Below are 22,105 nucleotides of genomic sequence, written 5' to 3'. Positions count from 1 at the left end.
TTGGCTTCTGAGTTGCTACCACCGTGGCTAAAAAACACACTACAGTTTTGTAAAAGGGGGAGGGGTTAGTTTGTGATTACATACTAGGCGAAGGTGTTTTCTGTGTTCTGTGTGTTCAAAAAGACATGGTTTTCTGTTAGGATTGACTGTGTAGGATTGATCTGTACTAGTCTGGCTTGTTTAGTTTTACAATGGGTTTATTGCTGTATTGCTCATTGCATTATTAAGATGCTGCCTTTTTCTAGGTATTCATGTGTGACATGTGGATTGTTACTAAAAATCATGTTTTTCATACAGATGGGGAGGGGGTGTCAAAAAATGATGGGCCCCGGGTGTCACATATGCTAGGTACGCCACTGGATGAGAAATGACGCGGAGTGGACAGTTCCAAGTTGATTTTGCAGCATTTTCATTGAGCTGGTGCCAACCTTTTAGAATGACTAGTTACTGTTGATGAAACATGGTTACACCACTATGATCCTGAGACAAAACAACAGTCCATGCAATGGTGGTGCTCAGGTTCTCAAAGGTTAAGGAAATTCAAGACCCAAAAGTGAGCAAGAAAGGCCATGGCCACAGTGTTTTGGCATCAGGAATGTTGTAATGACTGACTATCTTCCAAGGGCCAAACAGTTATTGCAGAATAGTACTGTAACATGCTGTGCCGATTAAAGGAGGCATTGAAAGAAAAAGAGAGGGAAGCTACGGAAAAGAGTTCTCCTTTCGCAAGACAATGCACCTGCTCACAAGGCTGGCAAAACGATGGATGTTTTGATGAAGCTGGGGTTTCAGTGCATAGATCATCCACCCTACTCACCAGATCTTGCTCCAGCTGATTATTTTCTGTTTCCAAACCTTAAAAAGAGTTTGAAAGTAGAGAATGACACGGTGACGGTTTACCCGCGGCCACCGCATTTAAGCCGCGGGTCACCGCCGAAAACGGGGAAGAAAACTAGCAGTCGCTGCGGTGACGGGGACAAGGCCATTCACCGACCGCGGAAACGGTGAACAGGTTTGTCCCCGCGGGCCAATGTACCCCCTTCTAGGAACCGCTATTTACCGCCCGATTCACCCCCCCAGCAGGACCGCTCGCACCCCCACCCCGAACGACCGCTCGCACGCGCTCCCACCCGCACCCGCGATCGGAGCAAGAGGGAGCCCAAGCCCTCTTGCCCGGCCGACTCCCCGACGTCCGATACATCCCCCCCCCCCGGCAGGACCACTCGCACCCCCACCCCGAAGGACCGCCGACTTCCCGACAATATCGGGCCAGAAGGGAGCCCAAACCCTCCTGGCCACGGCGAACCCCTAACCCCACCCCGCACTACATTACGGGCAGGAGGGATCCCAGGCCCTCCTGCCCTCGACGCAAACCCCCCTCCCCCCCAACGACCGCCCCCCCAAGAACCTCCGACCGCCCCCCAGCCGACCCGCGATCCCCCTGGCGACCCCCACGACCCCCCCACCCCCCTTCCCCGTACCTTTGGTAGTTGGCCGGACAGACGGGAGCCAAACCCGCCTGTCCGGCAGGCAGCCAACGAAGGAATGAGGCCGGATTGGCCCATCCATCCTAAAGCTCCGCCTACTGGTGGGGCCTAAGGCGCGTGGGCCAATCAGAATAGGCCCTGGAGCCTTAGGTCCCACCTGGGGGCGCGGCCTGAGGCACATGGGCCCAACCCGACCATGTGCCTCAGGCCGCGCCCCCAGGTGGGACCTAAGGCTCCAGGGCCTATTCTGATTGGCCCACGCGCCTTAGGCCCCACCAGTAGGCGGAGCTTTAGGATGGATGGGCCAATCCGGCCTCATTCCTTCGTTGGCTGCTTGCCGGACAGGCGGTTTTGGCTCCCGTCTGTCCGGCCAACTACCAAAGGTACGGGGAAGGGGGGTGGGGGGGTCGTGGGGGTCGCCAGGGGGGTCGCGGGTCGGCTGGGGGGGCGGTCGTTGGGGGGAGGGGGGTTTGCGTCGAGGGCAGGAGGGCCTGGGATCCCTCCTGCCCGTAATGTAGTGCGGGGTGGGGTTAGGGGGTCGCCGTGGCCAGGAGGATTTGGGCTCCCTCCTGGCCCGATATTGTTGGGGAGTCGGCGGTCCTTCGGGGGGAGGGATGTATCGGACGTCGGGGGGGGCATCAGGCTTTCAGGATGGGGACAGACCTTCAAGGGGGGACAGTGCAGGGAAGTCAGGGAATTTATATTAATTAATTTTTTCTCTGCGTGTTTTGTTTTTGTATAGTTATTAACTAATATTTAACTAAGTTTTAAAGTTTTAAAGAATGTTTCCTTTATACGTAAATAAAGAAAAGTGAATGGGATTGCAGTGGCGGTGACGGGGCGGTGAATGGGGTGGCAGTGGCGGTGACGGGGCGGTGAAGAGGATGGTGAGACGGGGACGGGGCGGTGACGGGGATGGTGAGACGGGGACGGGGCGGTGACGGGGATGGTGAGACGGGGACGGGGCGGTGACGGGGACCAATTTTTTCACCGTGTCATTCTCTATTTGAAAGGGCATCAGTTTCGAGTGATACAGAGGTGATTGCAGCAGCACAGTATTTCAATGACCAGACAGAAACTTCAGACACAATGTGCCAAGCGAGTTGAACTTAGGGGTGAAATAATGCACACTCTTGTTTTTAATTTACATGTTTTTGTTTTTTTTTCAAGTATTTCTTTTCAGTCCTTCAATATAGTCTTCCTGCTTGCAATGACTGAGTCCCAACATCCGGGAAGCTTCATTATTCCATCCAAGACACCATTTCTGTTCAGTTGCTGAATGGCTCAAGTAATGGCGGAAGAAAGCTCTTCTAGAGATGCAAAATGAAATCCACGCATAGGTTGTTTCAACTTTGGAAAAAGGTCGAAGTCTAGTGACCTTGTGTCTGGACTATAGGGAGCATGAGGTAACAACTCCCAGCCGTATTTGCATAGTTTTTCAATGACGACATTCCCTATGTGTGGGCGAGTGTTGTCATGAAGAATGAGTGGCCCAGCCAAGAGCAACCGAGGTTGGGTTTTGTGCATTTTTCTGTGCATTTTTTGCAAAAAATCACAATAATACACTGCTGTGACACTTTTTCCATATGGAACTTTGTTTGTGATGATGATGCCTTCATGATCATGAGCAAAAATCATCATTTGTTTGACTTTTGATTGAGGTCGTCAAATTTTTTTGGTCGTGGGAAAGATGGAGCTGTCCAGTCATTGGACTGTGATTTCAGCTCCGGTTCAAAGTCTCTGACCCATGTTTCATCAATAGCAAAGTTGAAACAACCTATGCAAGGACATCGTTTTGCATCTCTGGAAGAGCTTTCTGAGATGCGCAGGCATATGTATAAAGTAGCTGTCAGATTAGGAAAAAATAAAGACTGTGCTAACCTGACAGCTACTTTATACATATGCATGCACATTTCATTGAAATGTAGGAGACATGAAATATTTTTGAGACATGTTGATCGCCCAGAATTTGAAGGCCCTTTGTGCTTTTTTCTTGATTTCTTATGCTGCTTATTCTAAAAATAAACAGTAGATTTTCCCCAAACGGCCTCACACTATTTTCATACCTGTGCATTTTCATTTGTACTCCTGGCACATTTGTGTTTCTGGTTATAATCCTGAATACAATTATAGGGCTCCTTTTACAAAGCCGCGGTAGTTGCTGTGATAATTATTGCTCCGGTGCCCAAAGGGATTTAATGGGCATTGGAGCATTTGCCACATGGCAGCCGCAGCCATGGCTTTGTAAAAAGGGGGGATAGTGTTGTATATTTAAAATTATACCCGTTGTTTTACCTTTTAAAAAAGTGCTGACACACACACACACACACACACACACACAAAAGTGGGTATTTGCGAAGGGCCAAGATCCAAAGCCAAACTGCTCATGTAAAATTTAACAGTGGGGCTTGCCGACTGTGGGCAGTTATCACAGGGAAGCATAACATACAGAAAAACTCCTTGAAAACTTGGCTAATGCATGAACCTGTTTAGACTGCACCTGCTCTAAAGCAGACAGAACGTATTTGCTAGGAACTGCATGCACTGATTTGATTATACCACGCTGTGGAGGTGGTAGATACAAAAAAATGTATCTCAATCCAAGGAAGCTTGGGATAAGTACATTAGATCTCTAAGGGATAGTAGACTGCATGAACAGGCAGACTAGATGGGCCATATGGTCCAAATCTGCCTTGATTTTTCTCTGTTTTCTCTCTATGAGTAATTCTCCTACACTAATCTAACTCTGCCCTGTTTCCAAACTGGGTAAAGGCGTGTCTTACAGGTGTGTAGTGTTTGGGGGGAACGGACAATAATCCCATTATTTTTATCACGAGTTTACCCATGGAAAATTGAGGGCCCGATATTCAAAAGATGTATGAAGATACAGTGAAATCTGAGCTTAGCGCGTTCTAACATGGGATTTCCCACATACTAAACCCAGATTTACGATGGCATTCAATTCAGGCATTTTCTTTTCTTCATTTTTTTTTTCTTTTTTGTAGGTTGTATGCAAGAAAAAAAATAGCATGCAGCAATTGGAAAAAAAATAAGTCAGGAACTCTTACCGCGCCTCCTATTTAGGAAACGAAAATGATCCCGTGCCATCCAGTAGGCGAAGGCTAATCCTAACACTCCAGCGGAATAACATGGGAATGCCCACTCTCTGCCTGTGACACACCCCTTCAAAATAATATTTTTACAAAATACTCAGCATGCACCTAATGAGTGAAAACAGGGAAATTACCACACAGCGCTTTAGTATGTTTTGAGGTAAACCTTTTCTCGCGCTAACTGTGCTTTGGTACTTAACACTTTTTAGTTAAAGGGGCCCCTCTGAGAGTTTTGCTCATAAATTGGCCTCTTTAAAAATTTACTAGGGATGAGTGCAAAAATTGTTACTCAAAATTTCACTAAACTCTTAAATTTAGGATCAGTAAAAGTAGGTAGTAACGGGGCGGTGCCAGGTTTTGAAAAGTCACCCGGACATGTCCTCAAAAGGAGGACATGGGGGAAATTCGACACCTAACTTAGGGCTCCTTTTACAAAGCTGTAATAGAAGTTTCTACCATGGGCTGGCTAGATAAATGCTCCAACACTCATATGAATTTGAAAAGCCAGCATTAACCCCACCCCCACTTTTACAAAACTGTAGTGCAGTTTTTAGTGCCGACCATGGCAGTAACGGTTCCGAAACTCAGAATTCCTATGAACGTTGGAGCTAAAAAAATCTGCTACAGTTTTGTAAAAAAAAAAAAAAAAAGGGGGGGAGGGTTAAATTTTTTACTTGGTTTAATCGGTGCTGTTAATTGAAAGCACCATTAAAGAAAAAAAAAAAAGAATTACCCGGTAGGCACCTAACTTGGTAGACGCCTACCACCTCTACATTGAGGTGCCTACCCAACAAGTAGTCATGGGTAGAGGCAGAGTTTGGGAGTGTAGTTTGAATTAGGTGCAAGTATATTAGGCTAAGAAAGCCCTGGCTTAATATATCGGCTCCAGTAGGCGTGATTCTACAAATGGCACCGAACTTTGACTGACATGCTGTTTTTACAGATGCCTGCCGAGTTAGGCGCGGTTCATAGAATCTGGCCGAAGGTTAGGAAGCTAGATTAGGAACATAAATTTTGGAGCTCCACATTTTCTCAATATTGGGCCTTCAATTATTGAAGGTTGCGTTTTGCTCGCTCTCTTTAATCTGAAGAGATCAGACTGCCCTTCTCCTGCTATAGTCACTCATTTCAAATGCTACACATGGCCATCGCTAATGATCTTCTCTGAGAATGCTTGGGGGACAGGTTGTGAAATCAGCCTGGAAACTGCATGCCTGTATTTGGGCTCCTAGAATATATTGCTACAGTGTTTATTGTGGATTTCTGTTAAAATCAGGAAAGGCTGCCCAACTTTCTTCTGACGTCAAAAGCCCAGTCATGAACTGTGCTCTCCTTGCCTGTTATTTAATAACTCTACAGTAAGAGATTCAGCTAACCTTGTTTGCCTCCATAACTTCTGATTCAAGGCTGCGGTGTCCCGGTTTCATCCAGCAGTGAGGCAAACATCCTCTCTTGGCTGTAACAAGCAAGTGTTATTAATGGCATAATTTAATGAGGGTTTCGAAAAGGAACACAAATCTTCTCTAGAAAAATAAGAATTTATTGAGGAGCAGAGGGCTTTTGCTAAGACCTATTAGTCTAACTCCTTGAGGCTCCAAAACATTTGAAGGGCTATTTAACTGGGGAATAACATATGTTTAGAATACTGGTGTACAGTATATGCGTGTATAAGCCAGTATGCCTCCTAAGCACCATTCTATAAATATGCAACTACCTTGCAGAGCGTGTATTTGCAAGGGGGCTTATCCAGAGCAACATCAACTACAGAAACGCTAAAGTGACTGTATATCCGCTGTATACCTTTTCTTATGCATAACTAATAATGCTATCACTATAGGGGAGATCAGTGATTTAACCACTCGAGTGGAGATAGTGATAGCATTATTGGTTATGCATAAGAAAAGGTAAAGAGAGGATAAACAGTAAATTTAACGCTACTATAGCTGATTTGGGGACTTTAATTCTGAACAGAAGATTGAACTAAGGGAAGATTATCCAAGGCAAAGCATGGGCGGGATATAGGCATGGCTCTAACTTGGGGGTAGGGAACTCCGGTCCTCGAGAGCCGTATTCCAGTCGGGTTTTTGGGATTTCCCCAATGAATATGCATTGAAAGCGGGGCATGCAAATAGATCTCCTGCATATTCATTGGGGAAATCCTGAAAACCCGACTGGAATACGGCTCTCGAGGACCGGAGTTCCCTACCCCTGCTCTAACTGACGCATTTAACTTACAAAATATTCTAAGTTCATGCATCCCTGCTATGTATATGTGGTTACATCTGTATCAGCTCTAAGGATGGTATAACAAGTGGCATAGTATGGGGGGCATGGGGGCGGTCCGCCCCAGGTGTGGTCTTCCTAAGGGCGTATCACCACTCCTCCTCTCTGTCCCTTCCAACCCCTCCCCTTGCTGCACGCATGCCACTTCCGTTCTCCCGTACCATTTTAACTTTGGCGCAAGCAGCCACCAACTTGCTACCCACGTCATCTTTGGCGCTCTCTCCGATGTCATTTCCAGGATCCGCGCCTAAGAAATGAGATGTCAAGAGAGAGCACTGAAACAAGTTGGTGGCTGCTCGTGCCAAAGTTAAAAAGGAACGGGGAAGGGGTGCCTGCGCGCACTGCAAGGGGGGCGGGGAAGAGGGCGGAGGGGCACCAATCATCCGAAGTACGCCACTGGGCGTAACTGCATGCGCCTAAATGTTAGGGGCATTGAGACCAGGTTACACTACCTGTAATGGAACTGCAGGGTAAGGCGAAAAAAAAAAAAGTACCATCTAGAGCAGGAGTGTCAAAGTCCCTCCTCGAGGGCCGCAATCCAGTCGGGTTTTCAGGATTTCCCCAATGAATATGCATGAGATCTATTTGCATGCACTACTTTCATTGCATGCTAATAGATCTCATGCATATTCATTGGGGAAATCCTGAAAGCCCGACTGGATTGCGGCCCTCGAGGAGGGACTTTGACACCCCTGATCTAGAGTTTTGTTTTGCTGTTTTCTCAGCAATCGCTTGGATTTCAATGTGAAATTTTACAGTTTTATTTGTTCTTACTATCTATGCTTATGTGCAGAGTAAAAAGAGATTATCTTCAAATAAGGTGACATTGCAGACTTTGTAGTGTGACCACCTAGTGATTTTCACACGTTCAAAAAATGTTTGCACTATTTGGGGGGGGAGGGAAGCAGGGTATCAGCTTACTGTTAATGACATCAAAATGACATAGATTTTGTCTGGGGAACTAAGATGGTTTATCAGAAGCTCCACCCAAAACTTTAAACAATTGCCAAACTCAAGGAAGCGCTGCGGATGATTTGGGACAGCCTGCTAGAGGGACCGATTGTCAAGGCTGTTAAGAACTTCCCAAAGAGTCTACAGGCCTGTGTTAAAGCTAGGGATGGACACCTTGCCCCTGATTTGCCCTCCAACACCTAAATTTAGGCACCTAGATCGGCTAGGCACGCTTATCTAGGCACCTAACTTTGTTAATTAGAAGGCTACGCTTATCTAGGCACCTAACTTTGTTAATTAGAAGGCTTATTAATTATAACAATTAGCACCTTGCAATTGATGTAAATTGCACTTAATTGGTTGGTAGGCGCCTACCACTGCGAGGCACCTACCAGAAAGTAGGCATGGTTAGGGGCGGATTATTTTTCATGTAGGTGCCTATTTTGGACTTGGGCACTGGTAGGCACCTAGCTTAGGCGCACTCATGTATGCCAAGAAAATCCTGGCACAAATATCGTAGGCTGCATTTAAGGTTAGGACGCCTATCGATGCCTAAGGTCACTTTAAGTGCTACTAAGGGCCTTTTCTACTAAACCGCGCTAGCGGTTTTAGCGCAGAGAACCACGCTGCTCCCGATGCTCATTGGAACTCAATGAGAGTCGGGAGCAGCGTGGGCCATTCGACGCGGCTCTCTGTGCTAAAACCGCTAGCGCAGTTTAGTAGAAGAGGGAGTAAGTGACTGGCTCTTAATTTATTGAGTAAGGAATTCCAATGTGAAGGAGCAAGATGGGGAAAGGTAGGGTTACCAGATTTTCCCGAAGGAAAATCCAGGCCCATGGCCACGTCCACAGACCCACCTCGCTCCGCCCCCCCAGCACCGCCCCCAGACGTGACATGACGACATCACGCGCACATGACGTCACTGCATTACGTCCGTGCATGCGCGGATGCCCCCTCCCGGCCCGGTTTTTGCAGGAAGCTTTTCAAAACCCGGACAAAGTGCTGGGTTTTGAAAAGCCGTCTGAACCCCCCAGACATGTCCTCGAAAAGGAGGAACATGTCCAGTGAAATCCGGACATCTGGTAACCCTAGGAAAAGGATGGCCACCGAGTAATCTCTGGGTGAATTTTGATAGGGTTGAAGAAGAGCGTTTGGCTGCCACAGTGAGGAGCCACTGGGCTGAATGTTGCTTGGAACAGAAGACTGTAGTGCCACAGATGGCCTCTGTCCTGCGGAGCCTACGGGGAAATTGATATCAGAATGCTGTCTTGTAGATACAAAGAAGAATAACAGAGGAACCAGAAGAAAGGAGAAGGGTTGAGAAAAGCTTCCAATGTTTGGAAATAGTATTTTTTTCCAAATGCAAAGGCCAGAACTAAAAAAAAAAAAAAAAAGGCAATAAATAGCATTTTTATTTAGAGGCTGGCTGGGGCAGTGAACTTTATAATGTGCCTGAAGGATGAATAAATTTGTGCAGCCAGAGGAGGAAGGCAGTATCCGACAGAAGTTAGGTCCTTAAGGGTTGGCTCTCCTCTTGCCCAACAGAGCTCCAGGGTTCAGGATTCCAGAGATTACCCCTACCTACCCTTATACTGCAATCCTATAAATACCCAGGCATATTCAGACTATTACAAATATTAAACAACATAATCATTTTAGATTTTCTGACAGAAACAAAGGGAGAGAGAATTCCTGGTACGTTGCAGTTAATGATGGATAATTTATGAGAAATAGCCATTCTGAAGAACATTGACAAGCAGTTGGACACCAAAATACTTTCTGTGCAATAAAAAATTAGATTGACGTATTTGACAGTGATTTACATGCGAGGCTGCTATGATCCTAAGCTCTGTACCTGAACAAAGGCTCTTTCATTTACAACTCTTCCTCTCTGATTATTTTATAATGGAGCTTAAGTCTACTCCATCATTAACAGCAGTCAATAATTCTGAAACATAACCTTTACCAGAGAGCAAGTTTTTGAAGGAGGAAGGGGGTGATGTGGGAATGGAGAGGAAAGACAGGCATTTCAATGAAGAATTGCTTACTTAGCTCCTGAAATGAGCCCTGGGAGCTTGTAAAAGAATTCCCCCTCTTTCTACGAGGGACCACTGATAAGTTCTCAGCCCAGCCAGAAAATTTGGGGCAGTCTCCATCGAGGGCTATGCAGTTACAGCTAGACGAACTACAGTCAGCGATCGTCACTAAACCAGTTTTGACAACTTTGGCGACGACTGAATTTGCCGATCCGATGCACAAAACAGCTCACCGTGTGTTTTTTTGCCCAATTGCTCATTCTCTGCAAATAAGCTCTTTAATTTTAAAACACCATGCAAACTAGCTGAGTGATTGATGCACTAGCATTGCTTTGCGATGCACAAAAAAAGTGCTGACTTTTAGCAATCCAAAAAAGCGACTAGTCAAGATCAGTCGCTTACGTGTCTTACCAATAGCTCAGCCCTGATATTACAAAGACTAGGGACACTCAATGAAGTTACAGGGAAATATTTTTTAAACCAATAGGAGGACCTGAATAAAAAAACAAAATCTAGTCTTAGAGATATTTGGAGCATTGAGATAAAGCAGTATATTTCTACGTCTCGATGGCCACGTATTTGGACTTGGAGAACGAGATGTACAGCGTCAGCATCTATGAGACAAACATGGTTTTTCTTATTGCATAGATTGTTTTGATCCCCGGTTAGACTACAAAAATTAGACTATTCTAAATCTAATAGATGCTGGCATTGTCATCTAAGAACTAGAAAACTCCCAAACCCCAAGATAAAAACTGTAATCAGGGGTAGAGACCGCCCACAAGGAGAAAGAAGGAACTAAAATGTTCCGCTGTAAATAACCTAAGAAAAAATAACTCAAAGTTGTGTAGAGAGCCCTCAGTCACACAGCCACCTCCGGCAGGAGGCAAAGGCTGTCACTGGCTTACACCAAAAGGTGTCAACTGTGAAACATCCTAGGGCTCTCAGTGAAATTTAGTGCAAAATAACACAAACAGTGCTTAAAGTGCTTTTTTTAAAAATCTCCACTCTATGTGAGTAGTCTCTACCCCTGATCCAGGGGGGTTAGAAAAAACAAGTGTCCAATTTCAACCAGCACAAGAAAATGAAGGTACTTAGCTTCTTAAAAAAGGCGAACAGCATATCACCACCGTCCTACGGGACTATCATCGAGCAGATTTTCCCGGATTACCAAGGGGACAGGGTAGCTTGGTTACAAAGAAGGGAACAATTTTGGATCTATGAGCTCCAAACTCTTACCCCTGCAGGACATAATGACTTTATAGAGTGGCATCATACATTCTGATCTGGTCTCGGGATTGTCTTTTGATATCCAATCATTTTAATTTTTCCATTTTTCTTTTCCGTTTTGTTTCATTCAATTTAAGGACTGGTCTGGCTGCGTGAGATCAACTCGCACCGGTGTTTCACCTGTGCAAAGTCACGTGATCGTTCACCTGGATCACGCCTCCTAGTCTGCTGGTTTAAATCGGAGGCGTCTGTTCTGGTCAAGCGCCATTTTCTTCTATTGCCTTCAAGCAGCAGCCGCAAGATTATCGGCTCCTGCCTAGCGTCAGCTGTTCCTGAGGAAGGGGGAGTACTCCCCCGAAACAGGAGTCCCGTAGGACGGTGGTGATATGCTGTTCGCCTTTTTTAAGAAGCTAAGTACCTTCATTTTCTTGTGCTGGTTGAAATTGGACACTTGTTTTTTCTAACCCCCCTGGATCAGGGGTAGAGACTACTCACATAGAGTGGAGATTTTTAAAAAAAGCACTTTAAGCACTGTTTGTGTTATTTTGCACTAAATTTCACTGAGAGCCCTAGGATGTTTCACAGTTGACACCTTTTGGTGTAAGCCAGTGACAGCCTTTGCCTCCTGCCGGAGGTGGCTGTGTGACTGAGGGCTCTCTACACAACTTTGAGTTATTTTTTCTTAGGTTATTTACAGCGGAACATTTTAGTTCCTTCTTTCTCCTTGTGGGCGGTCTCTACCCCTGATTACAGTTTTTATCTTGGGGTTTGGGAGTTTTCTAGTTCTTTGATTATTGTAGCTCCCATCTTTTTCCGGGTTTTTTCAGTTTCTTTGGCATTGTCATCTAGACATTGGGACATCTAGACACTGGATCATCTGTTGTTCTATTGTCCTTTGATACTTAACTTTTGGAAGTCTATATGGGGTAAGATTAACAACATTTTGGAATCATCAATTCCATTGACGTATGAGATGGTTATATGTGGAACATTATTACATGTCAAGCCCCCTATGGATCAATATAAATGCTGTCTTTTCCTTATCATGACCGGGATTGCCATGCAGATGGTAACCCAAAATTGGAAGAATTACGATTGTCTAAATTTCCCTTTCTGGTGGGCAAATCTGTGCTCCAGCTATAGATATGAAAGAATGAATGCCGAGAGTTTGGGGCACAATAATTTCTTTAAATTAGTTTGGGGCCCGTTGACATCTTATATTATATTACTTCACTATAGTAGGTCTTGGATTATGAGTTAGTTTTTGTTATTTTCGTACACTTCCAGGGTGGAAGGGAGGGAGGGGGGTTATTTCTGTTCTAATTTTGTCCTTTGAATATTTACACTTGGGGTGGGTGGGAGGAGGGGAGGATATTATTAATTTTAATTGGGTAAGATTATTGCATTTATTGATTAATCATTGGGAAGATGGGTGGGTGGGAGAAAATGGTTTGGTTAGGTAATTCTGTAAATTGAATGTGCTTTTACTGACTTATTATCTATATATATAAAATCGGAGGTATGTATGTGTGTATGTGCCGCGATCACGCAAAAACGGCTTGACCGATTTGAACGAAACTTGGTATGCAGATCTCTCACTACCTGGGGTGATATGTTCTGGGGGTCTCGCGGCCCACCTGCACACGTGGGCAGAGCTACAAGCAGAAAATCAGATTTCACCCATTCATGTCAATGGAAAATATGTAAAAAGCTGCCATTCTCACAGTAATTCAAAAACGGCTTGACCGATTTGAACGAAACTTGGTATGCAGATCCCTCACTACCTGGGGTGATATGTTCTGGGGGTCTCGCGGCTCACAACTCTATGTTGCTTGCTCAAGGGTGGGTTCACCCAATAATTTATATGTTCTTGCTCCAGGAGGTGAAACTAAAATTGTTGTTTATAATCACGTTTTGCGTTAGTTGTATTGTATTCATTTTGTCAAATATTTCACATTATAATTTGAATATTGTACTTTTTATTAAGCTGTAAAAAAATAATTTCATTCACCACTATAAAGTATCTTTATTTGAATCCATTTACAGTGTTATTGCTATAATTAAATACCCGTGCAACGCCGGGGCATCAGCTAGTATGTTATATATTTGTGTATGGCACTATTGAAGTTTGGAAAATCAATAAAGAATTAAAAAAATTAAAAAAAACAACCAATAGAAGGAAATTTTTTTCACTCAAAGAATAGTTAAGCTCTGGAACGCATTGCCAAAGGATGTGGTATGAGCGGATAGCGTAGCTGATTTTAAGAAAGGTTTGGACTAGTTCCTAGAGGAAAAGACCATAGTCTGTTATTGAGAAAGACATGGGGGAAACCACTGCTTGCCCTGGATCGGTAGCATGGAATATTGCTACTCCTTGGGTTTTGGCCAGGTACTAGTGACCTGGATTGGCCACCCTGAGAATGAGCTATTGGGCTTGATGGACCATTGGTCTGACCCCCTGCTGACCACAGCTGCCACTGTCCCCCCCCAATGACAACCACAGGTCTCTGAACACCTCCAATGATGACAGCCACCCCTGCAAGAGACAGGAAAGATTCCTACTTCTTCCTGCCTTAGTAGACTGGGGCAGTGAAAATTGGCAGGAGGAATGCCAACTCCCTCCTGCCAATGGAGACCCCCAGCGCCAGGTGCCCATACAAATTATCCCCTCCCCCCAAAAAAGGAAGAAGGGATGTCCACTCCCTCCTGCCACCGGATGTTTTATAACCAGTCAGGAGCCATTCCTGGCCAGTTAAATATTTTTGAAAATCAGAGGGCATGTGTGCATATAGGGTTCAATATTCAGCTGGAGGCACTAGCATTTTGCTGACCACCACTGGTGTTATGCTTGGTAACACTCCATGTAACCGGCTATGATTTAGCTGATTCTGCAAATCTGGGAATTCAGTGTCAAAAAGCAGACTTGAACTGGCACTTAATATCCAGGGCTAATTTAGCTGCAGATGGTCCAGATATCACCTGGCTTGTGTGTATTTGCAAGGGGGCATACACTAGAGAGTAGTATGGACAGGACATAGGCAGGACTCTCACTTATACAGGTAACTTACAAAATACTGTAAATTATTCACATTCCTGTTGCATTTAGGAGCTTGTGCTTGCACTGGATCTATGGTTAGAATAAATATGAGTACTTATGTATTAGGCTCACCAGTACCAGATTAAATTAGTATTCCAATATGGAACATAGGTGCCTTGGCTCCATTATAGAATAAAATCCTACCACATGGTCTCACCACACCTAAATGGAAGCACCTAATTATAGAACTGCTTTAAAACCCATGCGAAGATTATCTGCAAATTGAAAATATGCATGCACTTTCTTTTAAAAGCTATTTACAAATTTTGCAGACTAAGGGCTAGATGCAATAAAGTCAGGGATTGTCACTAAATCTGTTTTCACTGCTTTAGCAATAATCGCATTTACCAACCTGATGCACAAAACAGCTCACTGCGTGTTTTTCCCTTTGATTGCCCATTTTCCGATCTAACCATGCAAATTAGCTAAAACCCCATGCAAAGTAGCCAAGTGATTGATGGACTAAAATTGCTTGGCTATGAAAAAAAAACAACCCAGGTGTTTTAGCTATTGGTCTTTCTGGGTTTTTTTGCATTTTTTTTTTCAATGGCACAGATATTTCCATGTATTACACACACAAAATATCTGTCCCATTTTAAAAAATGAAAAAAGGTCCCCCCACCGCCGATGACAGCTCTCCCCAACGATCCCCCCATGAACCGGCACCATGCCCTCCCCCCCCCCCAATACAGCAAAAATGGCAGGAGGGATGCCATGTTTTACTCGGTCTAAGTCACAACGTCCAAGTTCCGTTGATCGTGGGCTGTATAACTTTCGGTTATACATGCTGTACGACTAAGTCTAAGCCGGCCCACGTCCCGCCCAACTCCCACCCTCGACACACCTCCCGAAATGCCCCATTTAGCTTTGGTCGTTCAGCGGCACTATGAAGGCCTAGGTCGTTTAGAAATACGTCCAAAACCCAGTTTTATTATTGGCACTTGGATGTTTTTGAGAAATGCTCATCCAAGTGCCGACTTAGGCCAGTTTTTGGACGTTTTTTCTCTTTCGATTATGAGCCCCATACTGTATATACTCGAATAAAAACCTATCTTGAATATAAACTGAGGTATCTTTTTTCCACTACAAAATTAACAGGAGAGAGTACGTTCAATCACAAAATTCCACTATACATACTCTTTAGTCACTCATTTCCATAAGCCCACTTGTACTCACACAAACACTATTTACTCAATGCATATAAGAGTAAAAGTATATAGAAAGGCCAATCACACACACAATCATCCAAAAAAAAGGAAAAACACATAGAAAATAAAAAAGTAGATAAAAAACCCTCAAATGGGCTTAAAAAAAACCTCCACTTTCTTAAATAATATTCAAACAATCAGCCATTTCTTCTTCCAATCAGATGATGCAAAAAATTATTTCAATACTTCAGGGAAAGACTCAATATACCCGCAAAGGCACAGTTATTAATCAACAGAGCACAGTCCAAGGCAAAAAATGTCAAAAAAAAACCCCACAAACACTTAGCAGTTATAAAGCGTTGCCGTTGCTGCCAATATCCCCAAAAGCCTGGAACAATCAAAGGCTCAACTTTGTGCTAAACAAATGCTGTTAGCACAAGAAAGGAGGGAAAAGGTTGACTCAAATATAATCCAAGGGTTTATATCCAAGTACAGTAATGTTCTGCCTCCTCCCCCCCTACCCCACCGCCACAGGTACCAATAATCTTACCTTCCCTGAGGTGGCCTAGCCTGACCTGTCCCTGCCTGGCAGCTCCAGCCTCAGCCTGCCAGCCCCAGCCATTGTAGGCCTCTCCTGAGCATACCATAGGTCCTCTGTAGAAACAAGGAGTGACAGAAAAGTATTGAAAAGTTAGAGAGTAGATATTGAAGGCCATCAGCTTATTTGGCCAATCCATTCAGGTATCAATAAGGAGCCAAGTATCTAGTCCATAAAGAGAATGCAACCAAAGGGATCAGAGAAGCGTAGAGCAGAGATTAAGCATTAGAATAAAGATGCTTCAAAGTTCCTCCATAGTAGAGGGAACCTACACCTATATTTGAGGAACTGAGATCATGTTCAACATCTCCTGGCTTATGACTGAAGTTCATACCTTTCTTGATGTGCACAAATCAAACCTTTTTTGCAAAGGAAACCCACCAAGGGGAAACTACATCTCAGAGGAGAAGCGAGGGTATTTCAGGAAGGTGTGTAGAGAAGGATCAGAAATCTCACCTCTAGTGCTATAGTTTCCATTCCTTTAGAAAAGGTTTAGTTGTTCTGCATTAAAATGTTTTAAGTAGTTAAACATATGGACAGTAGAATATGACACGGTACATTTAAGTACCTGAAGGATATGTAGAAGGAACAAATCTATTCCAGACGAAAGAAAGTGGGTAGCATTAAGAGTCATGATATAAAGCTACAAGGAACAACTCTGGAACAACATCTGGAAATGTTCTTTCACTGAAAGGTTAGTAGATGCCTGAAAGAGGTAATGGAATTTATGAAGGCATAGAATAAATACAGAGGGTCTAATATTGAGCCAGCTCTAATCAGCATATAAAGTTAATTGCCAACACTGGCGCCTAACTTTATCTGTATATTCAACAACTCTATCCATTTAACTAGTGTCACTGAATATACACTTGACAAGTGAGCATACCAGTGACTAACCATTTAAAATTAGGCCTGCTGTTTTTCAAACAGGTCTTTCCTATGAGACAGTACCTTTTACACTCTCAAATCTCTTCCAATTTGCTCACTGCAAAATATTAATTTTCAGTGCTATCAAATGGGAGATGCAATTAATTAGAAAGGCAGATTGATGGAGCCTCTTACATAAGAACATAAGAATAGCCTTATTTGATCAGACCAATGGTCCATCTAGCCAAGTGTCCTTTCTTCACAGAGGTCAATCTATGTCACAAGTACCTGGCAAAACCCCAAATACCCTGTTTCCCTGAAAATAAGACCTATCCCGAAAATAAGCCCTAGCATGATTTTTAAAGGTGCTCCTAATATAAGCCCCACCCCACAAATAAGCCCTAGTTAAGATTGACCCCTGAAGCCTCCCCCCTTGAAGGTCCCTGACACTCCCTGACTCTATTAGTGCTGCCTGATTTGCTGAAAAAATCAGACTTGTCAATTCAGCAACCCCCACCTCTGCTGCTTTAGGAAGCCTCGGAGTGAAGGTATGTCAGTCTCACCTGGAGAGAGTCGGTGGGGTTATGCTGCACAGGGGGATATGGGGGAGGGGGTGGGTGAGAGGGGAGGAATGACGTTGCACATGGGGGAGGGGGGGTGGAGAAAGGAAAGAGAAGAATTGGGGTGGAGGAGAGGAAGGGAGAGATGATTGTTGTACATGAAAAAAATAAGACATCCCCCAAAATAAGCCGTAGTGCATTTTTTGGACCCCAAATTAATATAAGACACTGTCTTATTTTCAGTGAAACACGGTAGTAGCAGCATTTCATACTTTTAAAAAGTATCAGTAAAATGAACTGACACTTTTAATATCTGCAACAAAAATGCACCAGATGCTATTTTTTAAGGATATGTGGAGGGAATGGGTGGGACTTTTGCTGTACTTCTTTTAACTAAACACTGCATTTTCAAAGGCCTAGTGTTGGCATATAAATTCTTCTACAACATGACACCCAAATACTTCTCAGACAAACTTCCTCTCTACACCCCAAGATGAAATACGCCTACATACACCATCAGGACACTCCCTCCAACTCCAGACAGCCTGGAAACGATCCTATTCCCATTTCTTACCAAACCTCTGGAACAGCCTACTTCCTCATATCAGAGCCTTTAAAGGACTTCTTAACTTTAGAAAAACCGTGGAAACCTACCTTTTACATAGTCACTCCCACAACCCTTCATCAGCATCAGTAAGTAATTCTATATGAAGATATATTACAACACACTGTAAACCTTATATTGCAACACTGTGAATGCATACTGTAACCCGTTCTGAACTCTTTGGGGAGGACGGGATATAAATCTAAATAAATAAATAAAGTGCATCTGAGAAGTTATATTTTTTTGTCTGTTTCCTCCTGCTTCCTAGCATATACATGCATATATGTTAGCATACACCTACATACTATGATGCAAATACCCACTTCCTTTACATAGGTGTGGGATATAGGCTGGTTCTTATGCACATGAATAACTTACGTAATGTAAATGTGCATGAGTCGAGTCTCTTTCATTTGAAAGGAAACTCTGCAATGAGAGAGCATAGGATGAAGTTAAGAGGTGATAGACTCCGGAGTATACGACGGCCTCCTAGCCATTCAAGCAGCTAAACTAGATAACCAAATCTCCAATCTACTGATAACGACCCCAGACTACAAGATGTTCAGAAAAGAAATAAAAACTATACTCTTCAAGAAATTCCTGAAACAATCCTAACATCATACTTACCGCCCTTCCTCTCTCCCTCTTCCCGCCACACAGAAACTACATGACCTACTCTTTACCTCTTTAGAAATGACAACTGATCTTCCATTGTAACCACCTTTTCTAACTCTTTTGTAATCCGCCTTGAACCGCAAGGTAATGGTGGAATAAAATCTCTAATGTAATGTAATGTAATACTTATTTACAGAAAGGGTGGTAGATGAGTGGAACAGTCTCCCAGAAGAAGTGGTGGAGACAGAGACCACGTCTGAATTCAAGAGGGCCTGGGATAGGCACGTGGGATCTCTCAGAGACAGGATGAGATAATGGTTTCTGCGCATGGGCAGATTAGAAAGGCCATTTGGCCTTTATCTGCCATCATGGTTCTATGTTTCTATATGGGTAAATGGAACATTTAGGTGATCGCACATATTGTATACCAGGTCTATGTGTTGGATGGATGCCTAAATGTGAGATGCATCTCTGCAGTGCCCCATAGGGTGCCCTACTTCACTGCTGGGATGTCTGTGTGATCAGTTTGCTAAGAATGCCAGCACCTCCTACATCCCAATGTGTGTTTTTCATTTGGACTTTTTATGGAAATTTTTTAAAAAATTAGACACACTGAGGACAAACACATCTGGGAAATGGCCGTTTTTGAAACAAAAAGACATTTTTCTGTTTTGTAAATGGTCATTTCTCCTACTGGATTTTTGGATGTTTCTTGCAAAATGTAAACTCAGATTTAGATGTCATATTAAAAATTCTACCCTAAATGTTATTCCATACAGCAAGTGTAAATCACTCTTAAAGAGTCCACTGCAGGGGACTTTAACCAGTAGTCCGGTGACCTCATGGTTTTTAGCAAGTTAATAATAATTTCTGATTGAGATTTTTGAAAATGAAGACAAGGAAAATCTGTCCTAGTCCAAAATAATAACAACAGTAAACTCTGGATTATTTGTACTTGAAATGTATCTTTGTTTTAATATTTGTCCAACCCAATTAATCAGTCATCAAGTTAATTAAGCCAGAACAAGCTCACTTAGGTCACTCTTTTTCTATGACATTCAGCACTAATGGAATATTGTGCACCTGAGGCTAAGCTGAATAAGGAGATTAGAGGCCTGCTTCTATTCATGAGAAATGTACAGGCCCAGAGGTCACTGCTCGGGTTAGATCATAGCTGCTGTCAAACACTCTGACTCTTTCTTGTGTCACTGGGAAGGGGGCTTTGTTTTCTGCTTGGAACTACAGAGGGCCTGTTGCCTACCACTTATCTTTCAGAAAGGTTTTGTCTCTCATCAGGGCGTAGTAAAGGGGGGATGTTTCACCCTGCCCCCTCCTTCCCCGCCCCTCCCCCTACCAAGTGCATGCGCCACTTCTTCCCCCATATCATCCTGCTGCTCTTCTTCTGATGTCACTAACTGGATGTGAAGAAGTGATGTCAGAGGAAAAGCCGCCGCTGGCGCAATCAGGAGGTTGGGGTTGTTGCTCGTGCTACGAACGTTAAAGAGGTACAGGAGAAGGGATGGAGCTTGCACACATGACAGGAGGGGGTGGGGAAGGAGCAGATGGGAATGGAGGCGGAGAAGAGGGTGGGGGAGGGACGCCACTGCCCCGAGGCGTCTCTCACCCTCTCTACGCCACTGTCTCTCACTATTCAGTTTTAAGGTATCAGAGATACTTTGGGGTCCTTTTATCAAGCTGTGGTAGGGGTTTAACGCACGTTAAACTGGCTGCCACGCTAGCCGCTTACGCCTGCATTGAGCAGGTGTTCGTTTTTTTAGCTGGCCGCGGGGGTTAGCGCGTGATGAAAGCTGTGCCAGCGGCTGCTGCTGTAGTAACTGTCTCGAAGCCCATAGGGCGTGGCTTTGTAAAAAGGGGGGGGGGGATAATGAACAAATTAAAGATTTTTGCTATATAAATAAGTGATTTCTACATGATTTTCAAGTTTTGAGGCACTAAGGTTTTTCTCCACTGTTTCTTATTTTATGCATTTGTTAGTAATGTTTTAGTTTGTAGTACCAAAGCTTCCATTTCATCATTATCCCCCTCTTTTATTAAGGCCCTCTTTTACTAAGGTGCGCCAAGCCTTTTAACGCGTGCTAAATCAACGTGTGCGTTAACCGCTAACACGTCCATAGGATAACATGCACGTGTTAGCGTTTAGCGCGTGTTTAGCACATGCTAATATTGACCATGTGCTAAAAAGCATAGCACGCCTTAGTAAAAGAAGGGATAAATCCAGTGTTGCAGGCCGATGCAGTAAATGCTTCAACGTCCATAGGGATTGAATGGGCGTCAAAGCACGTGCCACACTCCACCCACTTGTGCAGCTTTGCAAAAGAACATTTGAAACATTTTTTTCTTTCAACGTTTTTTTTTTGTTTTTTTTCTTACTTTCTCCTGTTGGAAATCTGCTATCTCGATTCACATCTTTTCCAAGGTCACTAGATGGTTACAACTTTGGATTTTCCTCAACTATCTGAATCAATAGAGCTGACTGTGAATAAAGCACAGTTAGACAATCACTTAGACACATTAATGGTTTGAATTAGGCCAAGTGAACAGTGCCTTTTATAGAATAATCATTGTTAAAATAATTGCCCAAATAATTTTTGACAGTTCAGTAACAGACATTCTACCACATATGTCTAGACAGCTGTTAAAGAACTTACAAAAAAATATTACAAAAATATAGGGTACCAAAGGCATCCTTTAAAACTTTTTTTGTTTTTTAAGTATCTATAAAACATTAATATAACATGAAGGGAGTAAAACCATGTGTTAAATCTATATACACATGTGGAAAGTTAATAGAAAATATTGCATAAAATCTATTCTCTAAACCCCCACCCTCTCCAGTTGCCGCAGAAAAAAGCAATGCATATATTGTCATAAACTTTTGTAATCCAGGTGGGATGAAGTGGCAAATACAACTGGGGGTGAAAAATTAAAGACCTGTTTCAAGTTAATCATTGTGGTACTGTCCAAATTTCACTGTGTTCCCCTATAATGGCTCCTTTCAAACAACTCCCCTTGCTTCCCTCTTTCAAAGGCAAAGAGTGGGAATGTGTGAGACCATTTTTGAAAATGAGGCTTCCCATACTGGAGTGCCTCATCTCAGGAAATTACCTGAAAATTTTTTCCAAAAGCTTTGCTTCCTTAAAACAAACTGGTGATTATGATAGACCCCTTCAAAATAAACACAAATATAATTTCCCACTAACTGTTTCAATGACAAAGAGCAACATCCAACAAAGGTGAAAATGTCTCCAGAACTGGGGTAAAAAGATGTACTTTATTTCACAATGTGTAACCAAGACGTATGACCCAACACTGAGAGTTTTTCGGCTCTTGCCTGCCTCAGGGATCTTTTCTCTCTTTAAAATAATTTGTCCAAATGCAGTAAAAAATTAGATGCAGCGCGTGTTCTCCTCACTCCAATGTTCGATTAACTGTATCACACAGGAATTTTGAGAAACACAATGGTATTTTTAATTGACTATAACATGTTTTAATGCA

Source organism: Geotrypetes seraphini, chromosome 10 (assembly GCF_902459505.1).
Source record: "Geotrypetes seraphini chromosome 10, aGeoSer1.1, whole genome shotgun sequence".
In the NCBI taxonomy this organism is placed as follows: Eukaryota; Metazoa; Chordata; class Amphibia; order Gymnophiona; family Dermophiidae; genus Geotrypetes; species Geotrypetes seraphini.
This window is presented reverse-complemented; position numbering follows the sequence as displayed.